The sequence below is a fragment of the Chiroxiphia lanceolata genome, chromosome 3 (genome assembly GCF_009829145.1).
Source record: "Chiroxiphia lanceolata isolate bChiLan1 chromosome 3, bChiLan1.pri, whole genome shotgun sequence".
NCBI lineage: Eukaryota > Metazoa > Chordata > Aves > Passeriformes > Pipridae > Chiroxiphia > Chiroxiphia lanceolata.
Window position 1 is genome coordinate 114,673,374 of NC_045639.1, and position 20,793 is coordinate 114,694,166.

Here is a 20,793-nt window from a genome sequence, read left to right on the forward strand (position 1 = left end):
AAGACAGGGATGGGGAAATATGTGAGTCTCAATCTTCCTTTGGCAGAAATGTGCACAAATCTCTGCCTGTCAGTGCCAGCTGGTTTATTCTCTGCGTGTCCTGTTTTAGAAATAATATCACACTGCACTAGGCCTGTCTGGCTATAAAATGAAGGTCTCCTGTCTTTTATTTTCCCCAAGCCTCAAGTCCCACTTTTGTTGATTTATAAGGGATATAAAAATGGACAAGAAACAAAGGAATCATGTAGAAATTGAACAGCTGCTTTTATCATCACATTTTGAGTTTTTGGTTGGTTAGGACAGTGGGATGGAGGGAATATCTTTCAATGGGTTGGGATTCAGATCAGGTACCTTAATATTTTTGTTGGTGTTATTTGAATCTGGAGGTCTAAACTGGATCCAGGTGGAGAGAGGTGGGCATTGTCTCACTGTCAGGACTAAACCAGGATGGTGGGCGCTTTGACATACCCAGATACAGGAACCAAGCACCAGAGGGATGGTCTCGGAGTAATTCTGGGTGCCTCAAGGACATCTACATGTGGATGTGACACTTGGGGACACGGTGGTGGGCCTGGCAGTGCTGGGAGAATGGTTGGACTCCATGATGTAAGAGGGCTTTTCCAACCCGAATGATTCTGTGATTTAATGACTAAGAGAAGTGGAAGGAAGAGACTGATGACTCCTTCTTTTGACTGATCCATCCAGGGCTGAAAAAGGAGTCAACCTGGACTGAAAAACTATTTTCAATGTCTTTCAGAGTGTCTTTCCTCGTGGAGCATAATTCTTTGTAACCACAACTCCCCTGGGTTATCCTTCTCCCACTCTGACATATCTGACTGCTGACTCAGTTCCCACTCAGTGAACAGATACCAGTTTTTCCCTTGATCACATGGCTCTAATTCCTGTCTGCGCCATCCCATCCATGAAACAAGGATAGGTGGTGGTCAAACCAACTATCCTGGGAAGGTTTAGGTTAGATATAAGGAAAAGGTTCTTCCCCCAGGGGGTGTTTGGACACTGAACAGGCTCCCCAAGGTTGCCAGAACTCAAGGAGTGTTTGGACAACGTTCTCAGGGACAAGGTGGGATTATTGGAGTATCTGTGCAGGGCCAGGACTTGAACTTGATGATCCTTGTGGGTCCCTTCTGACTCAGGATGTTCTAGTCTAGTCTAAACACGTGCAGGAACCTATCGCTGACTCCAGCACCATCCTGCATCACCACTGATGTTCCTGGGCAATCAGTTCAGAGATGGGGGAAAACCTAAAGGCCTAAAGTATGGAGATCCCTGTTGGTAGTGCTGTGGCACGGAGACAAGACAAGTTAAGGAGTCAGCCAGGAAGGATCCTGTGCTGGGAGGAAAAGTGGGATTCATTGGCTGCTCAAGTCCAGGCTGCCCACAAATGGAAACATTAATACATCAAGGGAGAAGCAACCCAGATTGCGACCTCTTCCCCAGCCTGGCCAAACAAGATGCAAATAGGCATTGCTTTAGTCCTTCCATTTCATATTATTGGTGTAAAACAATGTAGCTGCCTTATGGTTGGAGTAGTACAGCTTGTCAAGGTAGAAAATGAGCTGTATCTCAATCATGCTAAGTGCCTCTACTGCAAAGTATTAGGAGACAATCTGGAAGTATTTGTATCATCTATAATATCAAACAAGAACACTCAGAAAAACATCCTAAAAGCCAAAGAGAGAAGAGAAAAATCAATCCCATCTGGTCAGAGAAAGCCCTGCTGTGCAGCAAAGACTTTCAGGGCTCTGTGTGTGGCAGCTTCCAAGCAGCTCAGACACCTGACTGTGAGGGCAGGAGCTGTGCTGTCCCTCAGGTCGGAGTGACACAGGGTCTGGCACCACGTGGAAATCACAAGGACCAACAGCTTGACCGCAGGGCAACTCCTTAAAACACCCTGAGCTAACACCTTGAAAGGAGGGAAGTGTGAAGAGCACCAAGGGCAGTGAAAGCTGCGGTGGCAAACTGGGAACCAGAGCACGTTCTCCTAGTGCAGAAACATCACTGCCATGCAACCACACTGGTTAAAAATGGGCCTGGGCTCATTAAAAATGGGCTGTATCTCTACTAACCAGTGCCAGGCCGTGCCCTTGTGGAGGTTGCCTGCTAGAAGGGTCCCATAGATGATGCCCAGCTAAAGCCTTTCCTAAAGCCTGAGCCATTTCTGGGCTCAGTGACGCTGGCCTGGGCCAAAATCGTGTCAAGAAAGGCTCAAACAATTCAGTGATGAAGGAATTCCTGTCTGGGGTAATTTACTGGTTTGATGCAGCCCTTGAGCCCTCAGTGACCTCGGCTGGTCACGGGCTCTGATTTATGCCCCTGTTAATTGCTATAATTCACTATTTCCGCTGCAGGAGCAGCGAGGAGCCTCTAGCTGAAGGAGAAATCCTTGTGCTGGTTGCTTCTCCAAAGCAGAGTGGGCCACCTCTGCTCTTAAAAGGGGCTCCAAATCAAAAATATAACCTGTGAGAAGGAGAACCAGCACCCAGGGGCAGGGGAAGGGGGACAAGCCATGTTCAGGGCTGTGGCCTCCTGACAGTGTGTGGGCAGGAGGATGGAAAATGGATTTTAAATGCAAAAAGGAGACTTTTAAGGACAGATTAGAAGGAAAATGAAAGAAAGCTTTGTGTGCATGCATGGGAAGGTTCTTGCACTCACAGGGTACAACGTACTTGCTACAGAGAAGGCTCAGTGTTGCCTTCCAGACATCTACCTTGGAGCAGAAGGGTGCAAAACCTTCCCAGGCCACTCAGGGTTGGGTCATATCCTTCTTTCACAGGTGCAAAATGATCCACAAAAGCAAACACTTGGGTTCACGAGTGGCTCATGTGTTGCACTTGGGTGTTTGCAAACCCTTCAGCTTTGTGTGCTTTGTACCTGTAAGGTGTCGAGCTGAACAGCTGTTGTGACAAGCAAACCCCTCAGTGCCTCTGGCACCTCATCACTGCCTCAAACGGTCTCAGGATCAAAAAGAAAGTTCTCTTTCCACAGCCCTCAGCATCCAAAGGGGCTTCCCTATGTGACTACAGCACATCAGAAATGGAAAAACTTCCATCTGTTTCTGGATGCACCAGGATGGTCAGTGCATCATTAATAGGAGGCCTCTAACTGATTTAGGAGGAATTATATTAATATCTTCCATTTGTTCCCCACAGCTGAGCTCCATCCAGGGCCTCACTCACCTCCTTTGCTCCTTGTTCCTTGAGAGGCATTTTTTGTTAACACGGAGCAGGCAGGATTTGCCCTTGTGCCCCATCCAAGGAAAAGAGAGAAAAATAACCCCAAACAATTGCAAAGCTTTCATTTGAGAATTAATTCACGGGGGAGTAAGGTTAAAATAAAGTTCTTTGGCCAGAGCCTTTATAAGCTCCAGCCATATTCTCTGGAATATAATTCATAAGCACAATATGTTTTTGTTGTGAATGAGTGTGAAGTACCAGAAAAGGAAAGAGGAAACCCCTAATGTAGTCCTGAATAGACCTGTGAAAAAGGATAATAAAACTTGTCCTGGATTTCCTTTAGCAGCAGGTGCTTCCTTTGGAGTTTCTATTCATTCAGACTTTGGACAGTCACAGCCTGCCAAATTTTTTCTTTTTTTTCTTTTTTTTTTTTTTTTACTTTTGTAAACACAGCATCCAGTTGATCTGAATGAAGGTGAATTTGTCTTCTTGGCCGCTGTCAAGCTCATGGTCTCACAAGGTCAATGGCAAAGCTTCTTCAAGCTTTTGTGGTGCGTCCCCTTTCAGACCTGACAGAAAGGTTGGTACCACACCGCTCAGATCAGAAGGTTTCCTCAAGCATCCAAGGCTTGAAGGCCCTAAAATTCCATTTTAAGTAGGCCACCCATCCTTCCTGATGAGATGTCCATGACTGCCCACCCACAGCAACACACCAGCTATGACTGGGGGAACACAGCTCCTCAGCCTCACTAGGCTGGGCTCATCTCTGTGGAGAGAGCAGGTGATATTACGCTCTGATTGATGTCTAGAAAAGCATTAGCCAGAGGATTAATTGTCCTTAATCACAGTATGTTAAGGCCAGCTTTGTCCACAGGGTCAAAAAAGACCCTCCAGCTCTCTGGACAACACTAGGAAAAGCCAGCTTCTCCTGTCAAGCACAGCCTGACTTCCCTCCCAGCCCCTTTCCCATCCAAAGACAGCACTGCCAACCTCCACAATTCATAGAACCACAGAATCCTAGAAAGGTTTGGGTTGGAAAGGACCTTAAAACTCATCTATTTTTACAGACAGAAAAAGGAGCTTAAAATCTGAGTGCACCTTTCCTGAAATTACAAACAGTTGACACAAACATGAGGAAGGTACCAAATATATTACAAATCTCCTGTCCTGCTTTAATAGGTAGAAGGAAGGGGGAATTGGAAAGAGATGATCTTTAAGGTCCCTTCCAACCCAAACCATTCCACAATGACAAACTGCACAAACTATCTAAACTGCTGTTTATTAGGTAACTTTAACAGATACCTATTATTTTCATAGTTGTTTTGTCTTGCCAAACATCCTTACTGCCCATTTCAACCCCCTCCAACTGAGGCAAACATTAACAGCTCACCCAATTCCCTATATTTAACACTCCCAATCTGGCACAGATTATACAGCCCTGGTAACAATGGCATGGAACACCTGTCAGTGACTGCATTGCCCAGGGATTCGCTCCCTTCCATGTTGCGTGTTTAATAATTCCTGAACAATGGACAAATAAACATATTTTTTTTGCTCAGCTCTTACTCAAGCCAACACCACTGTCCAAATTGCACATGAGAGGCCTGCAGAGGCTGGTGGTTGTTTCCTAGACTTGTCTCCTCTTTCCCTCAGAAATGACATTGTCAGCAGCTCTGGGCTCAGGGAGGCATTTACCCACTTGTATGTGAGGAAGGAAGAGGAAGAATGAGCAGGAAAGGGGCAGCGTCGTGCAGGGCCCTGAAGGCAAGGATGATAAATCTGAACTTCAAGGGGTGGATGACAGACAGATCTAAGGAAGGTTGAGGCTATCTGAGAAAAAGGATGAGAGATGTGTAGTGCATGGCTAAGGTTGGAATAATGTGGGGTTACAAGACTCAGTGAAGGAGCTGGGAGCTGTTGATGGTTGACACGTTGAAGATCTGTCTGGATGGGATGAGGAGGATGTGGACCTGATGAGAAAGTCCACAGGGAAGGGCCACAAAGATGCTCTGAGGGCTGGAGCACCTCTGCTGTGGATACAGCCTGGGAGAGCTGGGGATGTTCAGCCTGGAGGAAGACTCCAGGGAGACCTGAGCATCTTGATGGCGGAAACAGGTAGAAGAAATAGTACAGAGCAAGATGGGTCATGGAAAGTATGTCTGGAATTAACCCCTGCTCTGCTGTAAGCAAGACACGTGGTCCAGATCCTAACTGAGTTCATGGATACCATTCCTTCCAGAGATGTGTCATGTCTGCCCTTGTGAGACCCACCTGGAGCGCTGCATCCAGCTCTGGAGTCCTCAGCACAAGGAAGATGTGAACCTGTTAGAGGAGGTCCAAGAGAGGCCAGAGAGATGCTTGGAGGGCTGGAGCCCCTCTGCTCTGGAGATAGTCTGGGAGAGCTGGGGATGTTCACCTGGAGAAGAGAAGGCTCCGGGGAGATCTCAGAGCCCCTTCCAGTGCCTAAAGGGGCTCCAAGAGAGCTGGAGAGGGACTTTACACAAGGGCCTGGAGTGGCAGGACAAGGGGAAAGGTTTTAACTAAATGAGAAAAGATTTATATTAGATGTTAGAAACAAATTCTTTACTCAGAGGGTGGTGAGGCCCTGGCACAGGTTGCCCAGAGAAGCTGTGGCTGCCCCATCCCTGGAAGTGTCCAAGGCCAGGTTGGACAGGGCTTGGAGCAACCTGGGATAGTGGAAGGTGTCCCTGCCCATGGCAGAGGGGTTGGACTAGATGACCTTTAATGTCCATTTCAACCAAACCATTCCACGATTCTATGATTCCATGATTCTTTGTTTCTATGGCTCCATCCGGCCTCCTCACCCCTGCACAAAACCCCTTCCCCAGGCTGTTTACCGCCTTCCAAATATCCTTTCCACCCTACACCAGCCACCATCCCCAGAGCAGGGCCCCAAACTTACCTGCCATCCTCACCCTCCCATCTCCCCTGTCCACATGGCCTCATCACTGCCCCAATGGTGCCCATCCCTGACCACGGCTGCTCTGAGCCTCAGCAAAGCCCACACATGAGCCACACCATTAGAACACACCCCATGCAGATTTTATCACCACAAGGGTCATCACTTGAGGTACCTCAGACTCCCTAAATAGCAGGCAATCCATCCCACAACTTTACTGGAGCGCCTTGTGCAGCACAGTTGATGACAGGTAATGTTGGGGACACCCAGCCTTGGTGGACCTCCAAAACCATCAGCCTTCACTTCACATGGGGCTGCCAAGGCCATTCCTGCAGGGAAAACAAAGTCTTTTAGGTCATTTGTCTTATTCCCAGGTTCAGCAAGCTTCTTGCAGCCCAACCTTGTTACAGATATGATTCACTACAATCGTATTTCAATCACTTCCTCTGGGAGACTCTTTCCAACAATGCAGATTTCTTGGCTGGAGAAGAATTCCCAGGGATTGAGCTGAAGTTTTCCTTTGCCCTTCAAATGCATCCCCTCAAACAGTTTCAAAAAGAGAACTTCCTTCTCATTGCCCTGTTGAGAGGCCACATCGTTCCCCAAGAGCAGGTGCTAAACCCATGGAAAACCTGGGCTGCAAATCAGAAAATCAGACCTATAATGGTCCTAATACAGTTCAAAGAAGCCCACTGGAGAAAAAAATACAGCATGTTCTCCACAACTCCCTGAAAAAGGCTGTAGCCAGGTTGGGGTTGTTCTCTTCTCCGAAGGAACAAGCAATGGGACAAGAGGAAATGGCCTCAAGTTGCACCAGGGGAGGATTAGGTTGAATATTAGGAATAATTTCTCCACGGAACAGGCTGCCCTGGGCAGTGGTGGAGTCTCCATCCCTGGAGGGACTTAACAGCCATGTGGATGTGGTTTAGTGGTAGCCTTGGCAGTGCTGGGGGAATGGTTGAACTCAAAAATCTTAAAGGTCTTTCCAACCTGAAGTATTCCATGTTTGTCCTTTTCATAATTTCCCAGCTCTGGGGTATTATTTTGGTACTGCTATATCTACAGGGAGACTGGGAAAATCCCAGTGACACACCCCAGGATTGTCCCATTGCCTTGGCTTTCCTGCATATGAACCCCAGATGATTTGCAAAGTCTGCACAGAGAGACTTCGTCTAATCAAGGAGTCTTTTGGTGTTTGACAGGGTGAAACTTTGCCACGTTGAACTTCCAAAAGGTGGTGACTTCTGAAGCTTAAATGTTGTGTAGCATGAACTCAGAATCCCAGAATTATTAAGCTTGGAAAAGCCCTCTAAGATCATCGATTCCAACCATTCCCCCAGCACTGCCAAGGCCACCACTAATCCATGTCCCCAAGCGACACATCCACAAGTTCTCTCAGGATTTCCAGGGGTGATTCCACCACTTCCCTGCCAGACAAGCAATCCCCCCTTCACCAGAACAGCAGTGAACACACAATCACGGATCTGCTCCCAGAAGGAGGAGACAAAATCTGTTACAGGCTGCCTGGTGACCTCAACTGGATATTCTTCTGGAGGACACCTGTCAGGGAACACCTCAATGCACCTGCCAAAGCTTTAGCAGATGAAACAGGGTATTTTTACAGTGTCTGTGAGCAGGTGTGTGGGAGAGGGAGGAAGAGAGGCATTTTCCTTGCCTAGAAGACTTACTTATGTTCTGCAGGTCATAATTGAAGCAGAAGTTCATTGCCATTGCTGGGTTTTCTTGCAGTACCAAATGGTGGTTGGCCACAGTTTTCCTCCCTCTTGCAGCTCAGTCTCTCTCAATTTGTATTTTGAAGATTCTCTTTCAGAACATACAGGAAAATAAACTTCTTATCCCAAAAAGAATTATGAGAGGGATCCATCAGAAAAGAAAAAATGAAAACACAACCAGATTTGTGGTGTTGCAAATAGTACATTGCAAAAATGGGCTTTGTGTTCGAATTATTTATTATCCATCGCTTGAGCATCTCTGAAAATAACCTTTCTCCCCTAGGAAGGAATAACTGATCCCTTTTTATTATTTTTATTATTATTATGGCACTCAAGACATTATTGTGGTATTAGATCAGTTGTAAAACTTGAGCTGTTTTCTCTTGTACTGAGTGATGTGGAATTATCATGAGAAAACCCCTGATGCTGAAATCTGCAATTAAGTAAAGTGAGTAGTTGAACACTGAGAAAAAAAAGCAAGTAGGAAACTGAGGCACAGGAGTGAAGGTACTTTGCCCCACTGTTATTTCAGTGCTTCCAAGTAGGAATTTCAGGATTTGGGCTGTTTGAAGTCATGTAGTGAAAGTTTAGTGTGGAGTCAAGAGGCAAAAGCTGAGCCAGATTTCCCAGTGTTTAAACCCAGTAGTGAATCCTTGTCCTTGGGAGACAGGGAGCAAAACTGTGTGTGTTAGGAGAGTTGTTCCTCCTATCCATCTGTCTTGACCAAAGCGTGAAGTCACAGAGTCGTGGAATGGGTTGGACTGGAAGGGACCTTAAAGGTCATCTTGTTCCAATCCCCTGCCATGGGCAGGGAGGGACACCTTCCACCAGCCCAAGTTTCTCCAAGCACAGCCTGGATTGAGTCTCCTCCATGTGCATGCTGAGATCTCCCTTCCTGCATGCCACCAGGCCCTGGAGCCATTGCAAGGCACTGGAAGGAATCCCAAAGGTAAGGGGAGCTTCTGGTGACCATCTGTGATGCAAGATATCCCAATATTTGGGCAGTAACCCACAGGCAGGACCCATAAGTGTCATCCCAGCTTGTGTAGGGGGCAGGGGAGACAGGCAGGATGGAGATGCCAAATGGGGATACATCCCCAGATGTGTTGGTCATTGGCTTGACATCCACTGAATCCCCTCTAGGAATTACTTTAGTAAGGTATGAGGTGGAGATGGTCTCAGAACTTTCCTAGGTGGAAAGGTGGTGGATGCCCCATCCCTGGAAACATGCAAGGCCTGGTTGGACAGGGCTTTGAGAAACCTGGTCTAGTGATCGGTGTCCCTGCCCATGGCAGGGGGTTGGACTAGATGGCCTTCAAAGGTCCTTTCCAATCCAAACCATTCCATGATTGCATTATCACCTTCCCTATTGCAGGTAGAGGCTCATACATCCCTCTGGATCCGATCCTAGGCTTGATCCCAGTACACATCTCCTTGCACCCACTGTTAGTGCACACACACACACACACACACACACACACACACACACACATATACACACTTATTTTTCCACACATATTCCAGTAAAGCCTGTGAAAAAATGAAGCTGACCATAAACCTCTGGGATCTGCTCCCTGCGGGCCAGGGAGGGGGAGTGCGAATCCCTTTATTGTTGGGTCGGATTTGTTTCATTATTATTTTTTTTCCCCCCTCTTTTCTATCTCTCCCTGGATCAGGAGCCCGGGATGAGGCCGGGCTGCTCCCGGCATGAGAAAGTGGGGCCATCCGTGCAGATGTTGCCCGGGGGAAGCCGAGGTTCCCACACCGAGTAGGAAGCGGGGCCTCACGGAGCCGGGAATGGGGACTGAGGAAGTGGCAGCAGGGCTGGAACTCCCGTGGCCGCCGATCCAGGGATGATGGGAGAAGAGAAGCAAAGCCGGGGGTGGAGGGGGGGGGAACCCGGCGTAAGGGGGGACATCTATTCTTGGAGAAAAAGGGGGGGGATTTTATTGTGAGGCTTTGTTTACACCCCGAGCTGAATGAATCAAATGACCTTGTTTATTGTCGGTCTCTTGAATGGACGGCAGAGGGAGAGGGAGGAGGGATGGGGGGTTATATTATTGTTAATTCTGCCATTTACAACTTCTTCTTCTTCTTCTTCTTATTTTTTTTTTTCCCACAGCTCATTGTTGCCATGATAAAAGAATAAGAGGTGAAACTCTATTCCTTCCTTTCCCCATCTCCGCAGTATTCTCCAAATCCCCGGACAGGAGGCTGTTGGGATGAAAGTGCCAAACCAAGATGCAGGGCCCGATCCTGCTGTTCCTCCTGATCCCACTCCTTGCCAAACTTCTTTTCCATGGTGGGGTGAGGGGGCTGAGACTTGTCCTACTGGGACTCAGTGTTCCTCCCCAGGGAGGACACAAGGACACAACAAGCCTTTTCCCACCCCCTCTGGATGGATCCCTCTTTGCCCCTGGATGGAGGCAGCAGAGTGGCCACAGCTCTCACACACAGGGTCATTATCCTCAAGAAATAACAAAATCCAGGCAAAGATCACTCACATGCCATGTTTTTGGGAGCTGAAGTGAAGCCCTCTTTGAAGGACCCAGCTTTTCACCTAAGCACCTGCTCTGGAGGCTGCACAGGGGTATTTTGGTGCAAGTCCTGATTATTCTATTATTATTTTGCCCTTTATTGGGGCCCTGCTGATCCCCATTCTGCTTGATAACTCTCCAGCCAAGAACTCAGCAGTTTCCAGGGTATTTTACTTTAAAGAGCTATAAAGATCCGGCCTGAGGCACCACAGGGTTGCTGAGAGCATGAATGATCCTTTTGGTATTGAGGATCACAACAACCCCCAGAGAGATTATATTAGTTTCAAATTACAGTTTTCCCTCCTTGTCAATTTTAAAAAGTCCTTTACATGCTCTAGGATGAAAGAAAGGATGCAAGGTTTCCCAAATTTTGTGGCCACTTCAGGGGCATCCCTTGGGGTGTCCTCGGCTCCACATGGAAGTCAGCTCTAGCTCTGGGACTGGCTATATTCATGGGTGACCACCTCTACCCCGTCACCTCAATTCTCTTTCCCTTTAGCTCAGGGCTCTTGGGTTCCTTCAGGATCATATTTTAATTTCTTAATGACTTTAGAATTTTATCAGCACAATGCCAGAGACTCTTACCTGGGACAAGCTGAAAACCTGACCCCAGCTTCTTCTCCTCTCTGCTGTGCAATTTGCACGTATTGGTGGAGTTTTCCTTACTGAGAGACATCAGTGCAACAAGGAAAGCATCTGAGATGGTTTGTTCAACCAGTCTGCTGAGAACTTATTATTGGAAACCTGATTTTTCTGCTCAGGTCTCTAACTATGGACACCTCCTTCTGCATGAGATGTTCAAGCCTGTCCCATCAGACCTCCAGGTGCTGGGCCCAGAAGACAGAGATCTCCCATGTCACACCTGCCAGGGGATGGGGATGTCTCAAGTGCTGCAGGACAGCTCGAATGTCACCAAGTGCCCATGTGTGGGCAGCTGAATGACACACCTCTTGTCTGTGGCACAGACCTCTCCACCCGAGGTGGGTGTTCATTTCCTTGTTAGTGCCAACAGAAACCCAACCAGCACAGCCATGAAGAGACTCTTCAGACCACAGGTTTGGGATTTATGGGGAGGGTCAATCACTGGCTGGGATTATCTGCCAGAGGTTTATGGGCAATATAAGAACCTACAGACCTGATGAGATATAAAGCATGGGCCAGAAGCACTGACAGGCAGGTGAGATGAGCTGCACTCAGCAGCACCTTGACTTCTGCTTGTAGCCCTTTCCTCTCTCCTCCCATGAGCAGAAAACACCTTCCTGCAGCACAGAGTGACCCAAGACAGGGCAAGGGACATGAGAATCCATGAGGGCCTAAGTAACTAAACTAGATAATACCAAGGATTATCTCACATTCTTTGGTCAATGCTGGGCTACAGTCAAGGTTTTGTCCCTTGTTTTCCTACTTCCATGGGCTCCATTTTACTGGCAGTAAATAATTTTTTTTGCCTCATATCCTTCAGATTTACCCATGACTGGTGGGTTTTAATACATAGCTGTGAGCGTAGGACATGCTCCTGGAGGGTATGAGATGGACATAAATCTTGAAGATTTACATCAGTGTAGTTTTGGCCAAGGTCAAGGAACCCTTGGGAGAGAACAGAGGTGGGAAAAGAGAATTAAAAATGTAAAGAGGTAGAAATGAGCAAAGAAAAGTCCTGCCTGTTGCACAGAGCCAGAAGAGAGGAAGGACAAGGTAAGACAGATAATAAAAGCCTGTTTCACTCTCAGTGGCCCATCCTGTCACCCTCTGCTTGCAGTAACATGTAACACCTTTTTGCCAACCATCCCATCGCTTCCAAGCCTGTGCTGCCCTCAGCTTCCAGGTGGGGATGGGAAGCCATAAATTCCAGAAAGAGAATGACAGAGTCACAGAATGGTTTGGGTTGGAAGGGAACCTTAAGACTATCTTGTTCCAAACCCTCTGGCCATGGGCAGGGACAACTTCCACTATCCCAGATTGCTCCAAACCCCATCCAACCTGGCCCTTGGACACTTCCAGGGATCCGGGGCAGCCCAGCTTCTCTGGGCACCTGTGCCAGGCCTCACCACCCTCACAGGAAGAATTCCTTCCTAATATCTCATCTAAATCAATGTTCTTTCAGTTTGAAGCCATTTCCCCTCATCCTGTCCCACCTCACTTCCAAGGCCTTGTAAAAAGTCTCTCTCCACCTATCTCATTGGCTCCCTTCAGTACTTGAAGGCCACAATTAGGTTATTCCAAAGCCTTCTCTTCTACAAGCTGGACAATTCCAATTCCCTCAGCCAAAGAAGGTATGAGGGTACAAGGGTGAGGCAACCAAGCACTGCTCTTTGGATGAAGTGGATGCTCCAAGGAGGAGGAATGGACCTGTCTCCCTCCATGGAGGGCAAAAAACAGCTGAGTGACCCCCTTATCCAGATATTAAACTTTTAGGAAGCAATTTTTACCCCCTCTCCTGAGACTTGTACTGGCAGGACTGTGCAAGAGTTTTTTGTAATGCCCCCATCTCTCTGTCATGCTGCATGAATGCATCCAAATAATCCAGATCCTCTAATATTTGAGCACTGAGCTCATCCTGAGCTCCTTTAGACTTAGACTAAATGACTGGCCATCTAAAAACACCAGATCTGTCTGACTAAGACAGAGAGGTGCAGTTTAACATCAAGTTTGCAGCAGGAGAAGCATAAAGTAAATTTGGTGAGGTTTAGAGCTGGATGGTGCCACACCATGGAATGAGATCTCCAGCCTTGGATAGGGCTGAGCATTTACAAATCCATCTATTATACTAAAACTTGGGATTGTGGCATCCTGTGCAGGGATTAAAACCAAACAAAACACCCCAAAAGAAGGAATTTCTGCCATCTAGGGGTCGTATTTTTTCATTACACCAAGGTTGCAAAATAAATCAAAATTTCACCTCTTAAATAGTTGCGTGCATATGTATACAAGTATATACATGTGATATACACTTTTTCTGAAATAGCTTAAAAGGCAAAAAAGATGTGCAATTCCTTTCTATCTGTGAATTTGCAGCAAGAAACTCCATTCATTTCTACTTTATTCTTCCTGCAATAGCTCAGCATTGTTGTGTTAGAAATGGATAAAGGACATGAGAAATCAAAGTTTATTTTTCATTTCCTGACAGGCAGGAAAGTTTTAGATAAAGTCAGAAAAAGGAGAGAAAAGAAATTATTTATATTTCATAATTTTATTTTGCCCCTTTTAAAACCTCAGTTTCCATAAGATAGCCAGTGACATCATTAACATCACAATTTTTTTGTGCTTAACACCCGCAGCTAAACTCAGACCAGAAAAGAATTTGGTTTATGCTTTAAAAACAAAGAAGTGACTTGATATTTTAAGTGTCCCACACTCTTCATTTCTTGGGCACTGTGGGGAAGGAATTGAAATCTTAATAGCTAATAACATTAATAGATTAATATTGTAATTTCTTTATTTCACTGGGTTAGATGGCCAAATTATAGGATGAGTTTTTTTTGACAACAACATGGAGTGACAGAACAAGGGGGAATGGCTTCCCACTCCCAGAGGGCAGGATTAGGTGGGATACTGGGAAAGAATTCTTGGCTGTGAGGCCCTGGCACAGATTGCCCAGAGAATCTGTGGCTGCCCCTGGAAGTGTCCAAGGCCAGGTTGACAGAGCTTGGGATAATGGAAGGTGCCCTGGCCATGGCAGGGGGCTGGAATGGGATGAGCTTCAAGTCCCTTCCAACCCAAACCATTCCAGGATTCTATGAAAATCCAACATTCCCAGTTTATGACTTGCCACAGTTTCCCCATTTCCATCTCATGTTATTCAAACTTTACCATCTTACCTGGATGATAAAATCTAAAAATATGAGAAGCACACGAAAAACTTGTCTTATTTCATTACATTTCATTCTCCACCAAAGTGGCGGCTGAGAGAAGGAGAACACGGAGTCAGATCCAAACTGGGGCTGTTTATCCCTGTTTTGTGTCTCCAGACTTGTTAATTGGGAGATGCTCGAGGAAAACTGTAAGAGCATGACAAGGACGAAACAACATTTTCCTGGTGCCTGAGCTATAGGAGCACCCCAGCCTGAAGTCAACTTCAATTATGAAATGCTTGTGTTTAGCAGTGCAGGACACCGCTCCAGGATGTTTTCATTACCCAAGGGGCAGCTGGATTGAGGGCATTCATATGGGGCAGGGAGAGCTCTTAATAGCCTGGACATAGCCAAAAATGGCCATTTGGCCTTGTGAGGTTTCCTCCTGATTATCAGCACCATTGTTTATTACCAGAGCAAACCCACAAGTGGCAGGTCTGTGATTCCTACAACCCTGTCTGGGCTCTGGATCAGGTTGATCCAGGAGGTGCCTTTGCTTCTCCTTCACTCCTGCAGCTTCCTTGGGATTTTTCAGATTTCTTTTACAAATTGTATTATAAATTGTACAGCCTCTCACTCCAAGAAAGACACGGAGGGGCTGGAGCGTGTCCAGGAAGGGAATGGAGCTGGGAAAGGGGCTGGAGCACCAGGAGTGGCTGAGGAGCTGGGGGGTGCTTAACTTGGAGAAAAGGAGGCTCAGGGGGGACCTTTTGGCTCTCTGCAACTTCCTGACAGGAGGAGGGAGCCAGGGGAGGGCAGGACTCTTCTCCCAGGGAACAAGGGACAGAACAAGAGGGAATGGCCTTAAGCTGTGCCAGGGAAGGTTCAGGTTGGACATCAGGAAGAATTTCTTCACTGAAGGATTTGTCAGGCATTGGAAGGGGCTGCCCAGGGAGATGGTGGAGTCCACACCCCTGGAGGTGTTCAGAAAACAACTGGACATGGCACTCAGTGCTCTGGGCTGGGTGACAAGGTGGGGATCAGTCACAGGCTGGACTGGGTGATTTTGGAGGCCTTTTCCAGACTAAATGATTGTGTGATTCTTTGATTCCATCTCTTACCCTTTTATACTTTCAAATAGTCATTTGTATGAAGCAGAACAGCTCCCACAGAGAATCCCACCACCTAGCAGCCCATACACAGGAGCTCAGGACCATAACTGGGGTGCAAGGTGAAGTTTCCTCTCACCAGACCATGGTAGGTGACAAAAAGGGGTGGGAAAGCTTGAATTCTGCTTCACAGCATCACGCCTGGATATTTGAGGCTGGTTTTTTTTTTCAAAATGTGAAAGCTTTAGTTTAACCACAAAGCACAATAGGAAGAATCCTCAGCCTTTCCAAGATGGAGTGCCCTTTTTCCATCCGTTCTAATGGGATTTCTCCTGCTGAAATCATCAGAGGTTCATTATGCAGCGAAGCAGAAACCGCTTTACCTTTATTAAGGAACACTCCTGTGTTTCTCCATGAGATCACAGTGGGATGAGACCATTCCCTTTTTCTTTTTGTACAGTCAGCCTGTAATTGTGCAGGGACTGCTTTGAAGTCCTGGCAGCTGAGCAGGGACGTAGGTGGCACTGAGAAGTTGGTGATGCAGCCCCTTCCCGTATGGGCAGGCAGAGGGTTGGCCAAAGCCCTTTTCAGCAGTGACTCAGTGTCACAGTGGGGAAAACAGAGCACCAAAAGGCACTTTTTAAACGCATTTGGGGATTTGAATAATGGCTTCATGACTCGAGCGAGCCTGCCAGGCTGGTAGGAGGATGTTTGGGATGGATATAGAGCAGGAATCGTTGGCAGAAAAGCTGGGTTTGGAGGTGGGAGCGATGCACAGGCTGTAGCTCTGTCCTGGTGGATCAAACAGGGCTGAGTGGGTACAGGAATTTGCTCACCTAAGATTCATGGATGAATCTGACCCTGGATTAAGCAAACAAATAAACAAACACCAACCCAAACACAGGCCAGGGACCGTTCCCAGGAGGCACTTTGGATCAGCCACCCCGATTTGGAGGCTGAGAGTTGAATCACAGGGTCAGGCAGGACACTGCCAGTTGATTTCAGGGTTGGAAAACAGGCCTTGGTGCCATTTAGGTTGCTGGAGACATGAAGTCACAACATTTGTGTGTTTGTTACAAGGGAGATAAAACAGAGTCACCTGGAGTTTGTGTACGGAGCAACCTCCAACAGTGGTTTTAGGTGCATCCTTGGAGGTGTGGGAGTTTGGGATTTAAGATACCACCAGAATGGAAGTGCGGGATCTAGTGTAAAGGCAAAAACCTAACAGGTCTAGATAAAGGCAGTTTAATAAGTGAAGCAAAGCTCTGTGTGCAGGCAAAGTGGAATAAGACTCACAGAATCACAAAACAGTTTGGGTTGAAACGGACCTTAAAGCTCATCCTCTTCCCCTCCCTGCCATGGGCAGGGACACCTTCCACTAGCCCAGGTTGCTCCAACCTGGCTTTGGACACTCCCAGAGATGGGGCAGCCACAACTTCTCTGGACAACCTGTGCCAGGGCCTCACCACCCTCACAACCAAAAATTCCTTCCTAATAGCTAATCTAAATTGTCCCTCTTTTATTTTAAAACATTACAGAATGCAGTCACTACTTCCCATTATGGGGCAGGTGTTCAGGAATCGCTAGGAAAACAGGGCTCCACCAAGCTCAATGATACCTGGGTAGGCAAATGGCAAAAGTTGAAACACCCCCCACCTTCCTCCTTCCTTCCCCAAGATTTTACTCCTGACCATGACATTGTACGATCTGGAATATCCCTGTGGCCAGTTGAGATCAACTGTTCTGTGTGTGTCCCCCCACCCCCCAACTTGTTCACCAACTTGCTGGTGGGGATGGGATGAGAAACAGGGAAAGCCTTGATGCTGTGGCAGCACAGCTAAAACACTGGAGTGTAACTGGCACTGATTTTGTCACTAGTATTAGACACAGGACCACATGGGCTGGGACAAGGACAGTGAGCTCCACCCCAGCAGTGTCAGTACACAGGGTATGAATGTCCTGGACAGGATCTGACTCCTCTTGAATGGATGAAGAGTCAGCAAAGAACAGTAAAACATCATACCCAGAGATCTCAGTGCTCAGAGGAGTTTGGGAGAGTTATATTCCCCTAAAAGACATGGAGTGCAGGTCCTGTTGGGTAAGAGTTTCAAACATGGGGCATCACAGAGATTTGCAAGTGGCAGCACATCCTGAACCCAAATCCCAGGAATCCTGGATGTGATACCAAGGATTTGCCTGGAGGCTCCTTCTGCCCCAGTGGCTACACCTGTGTTTGCCAGTTATGCAAACACAGAGACAGTGCTCAGTCAGCCACAAATAACCCTCTTGTCACAGGGCACCAGTGATTGGACCCACCCTGAATAAATACTCTGGGAATCTTCCTGCTCCTCTACACATCCAGCTCCAGCTTTCCACTCCTCCTCCTTGGTGTTTGTTGTGATCAGGACGGGGGCAGTGAAATTCCAACAACTGGAGTTTCCCAACACATCCCCAGTGCTCCAGAGCTCCTCCATCACTCATAGAATCACAGAATATCCTGAGTTGGAAGGGACCCACGAGGATCATCAGTCTCACTTCTGGCCCTGCACAGGACTCCCCCACAATCCCACTGTGTGTCTGAGAGCATTGTCCAAACACTCCTTGAGCTCTGGCAGCCTTGGGGCCGTGACCACTGCACGGGGGGAGCCTGTTGCCATTCCTGAGTCCCCTCCTATCCTAGCAATGCCCTCTGCTCTGTAGGTCATCACTTTTACCTTAAGTGTCTGGCCAAAAGTTGCAAAATAGGACAAATCATTAGTGCAGCTTGAAATAAAGGAATGTGCAGACCACTGGGGTTTCAAAGTTTGTTTGTAAACTTGTGCTCACAGTTAACAGATCACTTCCTATTGTTCCCTTGGCCCTTTCCCATTATTCTGTTCAGACCAAGACTGTTCCCAAAATTTTTGCTTGAGATGACCCTCTTTAGTGGAAACATTCACTTTCCTGTCTATTATCTAAGTTCTTATGCTGAAGCAAAGCTTTTCACATGGGTAGTGAGAAAATTCCTTCCCATGGATGTCCCAGGCACAAATCCATTCAAATTATGTCCCACTGTGAGGACAGAAAAGAGGACAAAGAGAAAAGCTTTCTTCTCCCAGTTCCTCTCCAGAGGAATTTTGGGTGGCTCACAACTGTCCCGATTTTCAAGAGCTCCCTTAGGATATCATGGGGTTGCTGCAGAGCTGAATTCACGCTCCTGTGTCTACTTGCAGTGCCTAAATCATCCTTTCCCCCCCCCCCATTTCCCTAATTCCAAGGCACGTGAGATAGCTCTGTAATTTCTTACATTGTGATTAATGTCTGTAGAGTTCGTGTTAAGACATATAAGTTCAAAAGCCTTGAGGAAGAGGAAATTTTACTTTCCAGGGTTGTGTTGAAGCCCAGGCTTTCCAGCAGAGGAGGCAAAGGCAGTGCCACTTGCTAAATCATTTAGCTGAAACAAAGTGAATTCCATATTAAAAAGCCCTTGGAGCAGTGAGTCATGATGAGATATGGAGAAAGCAAGTAGCTGTGATTACAAGAATTGTTAGTGAGCACAAGACACCCCTCAGAAAAGGATATGGGAGGCAAAAACTTCGAACACAGATTTCGGAAATACCCATAAAAGGATGTTTCATGATGCTGCAGGATGCTGTAAGCTCACTTGCTGCCAGTTTGTTCATTTTGCTGCCCTTGTAACCCCCAGGAGTAGTGACTGATGTCAGAACAGTGTCCAGAGGTGGCCAAGCTGGTTGTCTTGTTGCCCAGAGAAGCTGTGGCTGCCCCATCCCTGGAAGTGTTCAAGGCCAGGTTAGACTGGGCTTGGAGCAACCTGGGATAGTGGAAGGTGTCCCTGCATCTCTCCAGCCTCACACCACAAGTGTTCAGCAGTTTTTCAACAAATCAAGTAGTTCAGTGCTGCCGGTGATGTTTTCTGTCCCAGAGCCACCTTCATTTCAGTTGTGATTAATCACTGTCACAACTGGTGCATCCCAAGAGACATCCCTGCACTCTAATTACCCTCACTCTTACAGAAGGATAAACAGAGCCCATACCCTGAAAAGTGGCATGTCCAGAAAGTCACCTGGGAAGACACTGGGAAATGTGGGAATAGGTGCTGATCCTCTTCAGCCTCCAGTCTCCAGCTCAAACCTACATTACTGTCAGTAAAAGTCACATTTCACTCCATGTAGTGCATATGAAGTGACAAATGGATCTCAGTGGTCATGATGCCCTCTGCCTTCTCAGAGGGACAGAGAGGTGCACAGGATGCTAAAGGCAGCAGGAGAAAAGCCTTGTGCCTTATCTCTCTGGGGAGGTACAGGCTGGAAAAGGAGAAAATGGGAAATCTCAGACCCTCTAAAAGGACAGTATCAGCAACTGCTTTGCCTTCAGGTCACCCATGTCACATGTGCCAAGGAGGAGCTGGGTGACAGGTCTGGGATCATCACCCCAAATCACAGAATCACAGAATGGTTTGGGTTGGAAGGGACCTCAAAGCTCATCTCATTCCAACCCCCTGCCATGGGCAGGGACACCTTCCTCTAGGAGGATGAGTAAAGTTTGCATTCCTACAGCAGCAGTGACTTGTGACCATGGATTGATGCTTTTCCAGTCTTCCTTCTCTGAGGTGAAGCCACACAAGGGAGGGCTACTTGGAGCCCTCCCCACTTCTCATCTCAACCAGCTCTTGCTGCCAAATTTGCACAAACATCATCTTCCCATCTTCCCTCTCTGCTCAAGCTGGTGTGCAAATGCCACTGGGATTGGGCAGACTGGGAAACACATGTATATACAAAGCCCTTAACCTCTGTAGCACTAACCCACAATTATTTTGATGTATTGCCTTTCAAATTCCTGTCTTCAGTGCTCACAGGAGATGCTTTTTCTCTTCCCTCCTTAGCAAAACGTGCAAGCAAGCCCTGACTGCCTCTTTTCTGTGCTTGAGTACCCATATCCTCCTATTTTTCTCCCTGAATCCTCTTACAGATGTTTTCCCAGGTCTCTAAGCACTTCTATATCCTGTTTCCCTGCTGGTATTTGCTGCCAAAGGTGTAGTGCTGCAAACAAAATCTGTATCTGGAAAGAAGGAAGGGGCAACAAGAAATGAGCTGTAAATTGAGACAAGAAGTGAACATCCCCAACTGCAGCTTGAAGCAGAAACATGGAGATTCTTCAGTTTGGAAACTTTTCACTTAGATGTTCTAAACCCACAAGAGAGGTGGTGGTTGCCCCATCCTTGGACATTCAAGGCCAGGCTTTGAGCAACCTGATGTCCTTGCCCACTTAGGGGGGGTTTGAATGAGCTGAGCTTTAAAAGGTCCCTTCCAACCCAAGCCATTCTGTGGTTCTATAAATGCGGAATACAATCACACAATAAACATAACACACCAGCGTTGTAAAGCTTAAACAATTCATGTGTCACATTGGCCTGCTGATGATGAAGCTGACATGCTGCATTTTGATTTTGAGTGACTCAAAACACGTTCCCATCAAATCCACAATCAAAGCTGATGCTCTCTCAAAACAC

The 20,793-nt window shown here is 47.1% G+C and overlaps 1 long non-coding RNA gene across 1 annotated transcript; it reads left to right on the top strand.

The window, feature by feature from the left end:
- The first annotated feature begins 8,655 nt into the window (after window positions 1-8,655).
- Window positions 8,656-10,395, top strand: LOC116784635. The gene is made up of 3 exons (XR_004356181.1): window positions 8,656-8,796; window positions 9,524-9,615; window positions 9,970-10,395. It is a non-coding gene; the product is annotated as an uncharacterized LOC116784635 (long non-coding RNA).
- The last annotated feature ends 10,398 nt before the right edge of the window (window positions 10,396-20,793 follow it).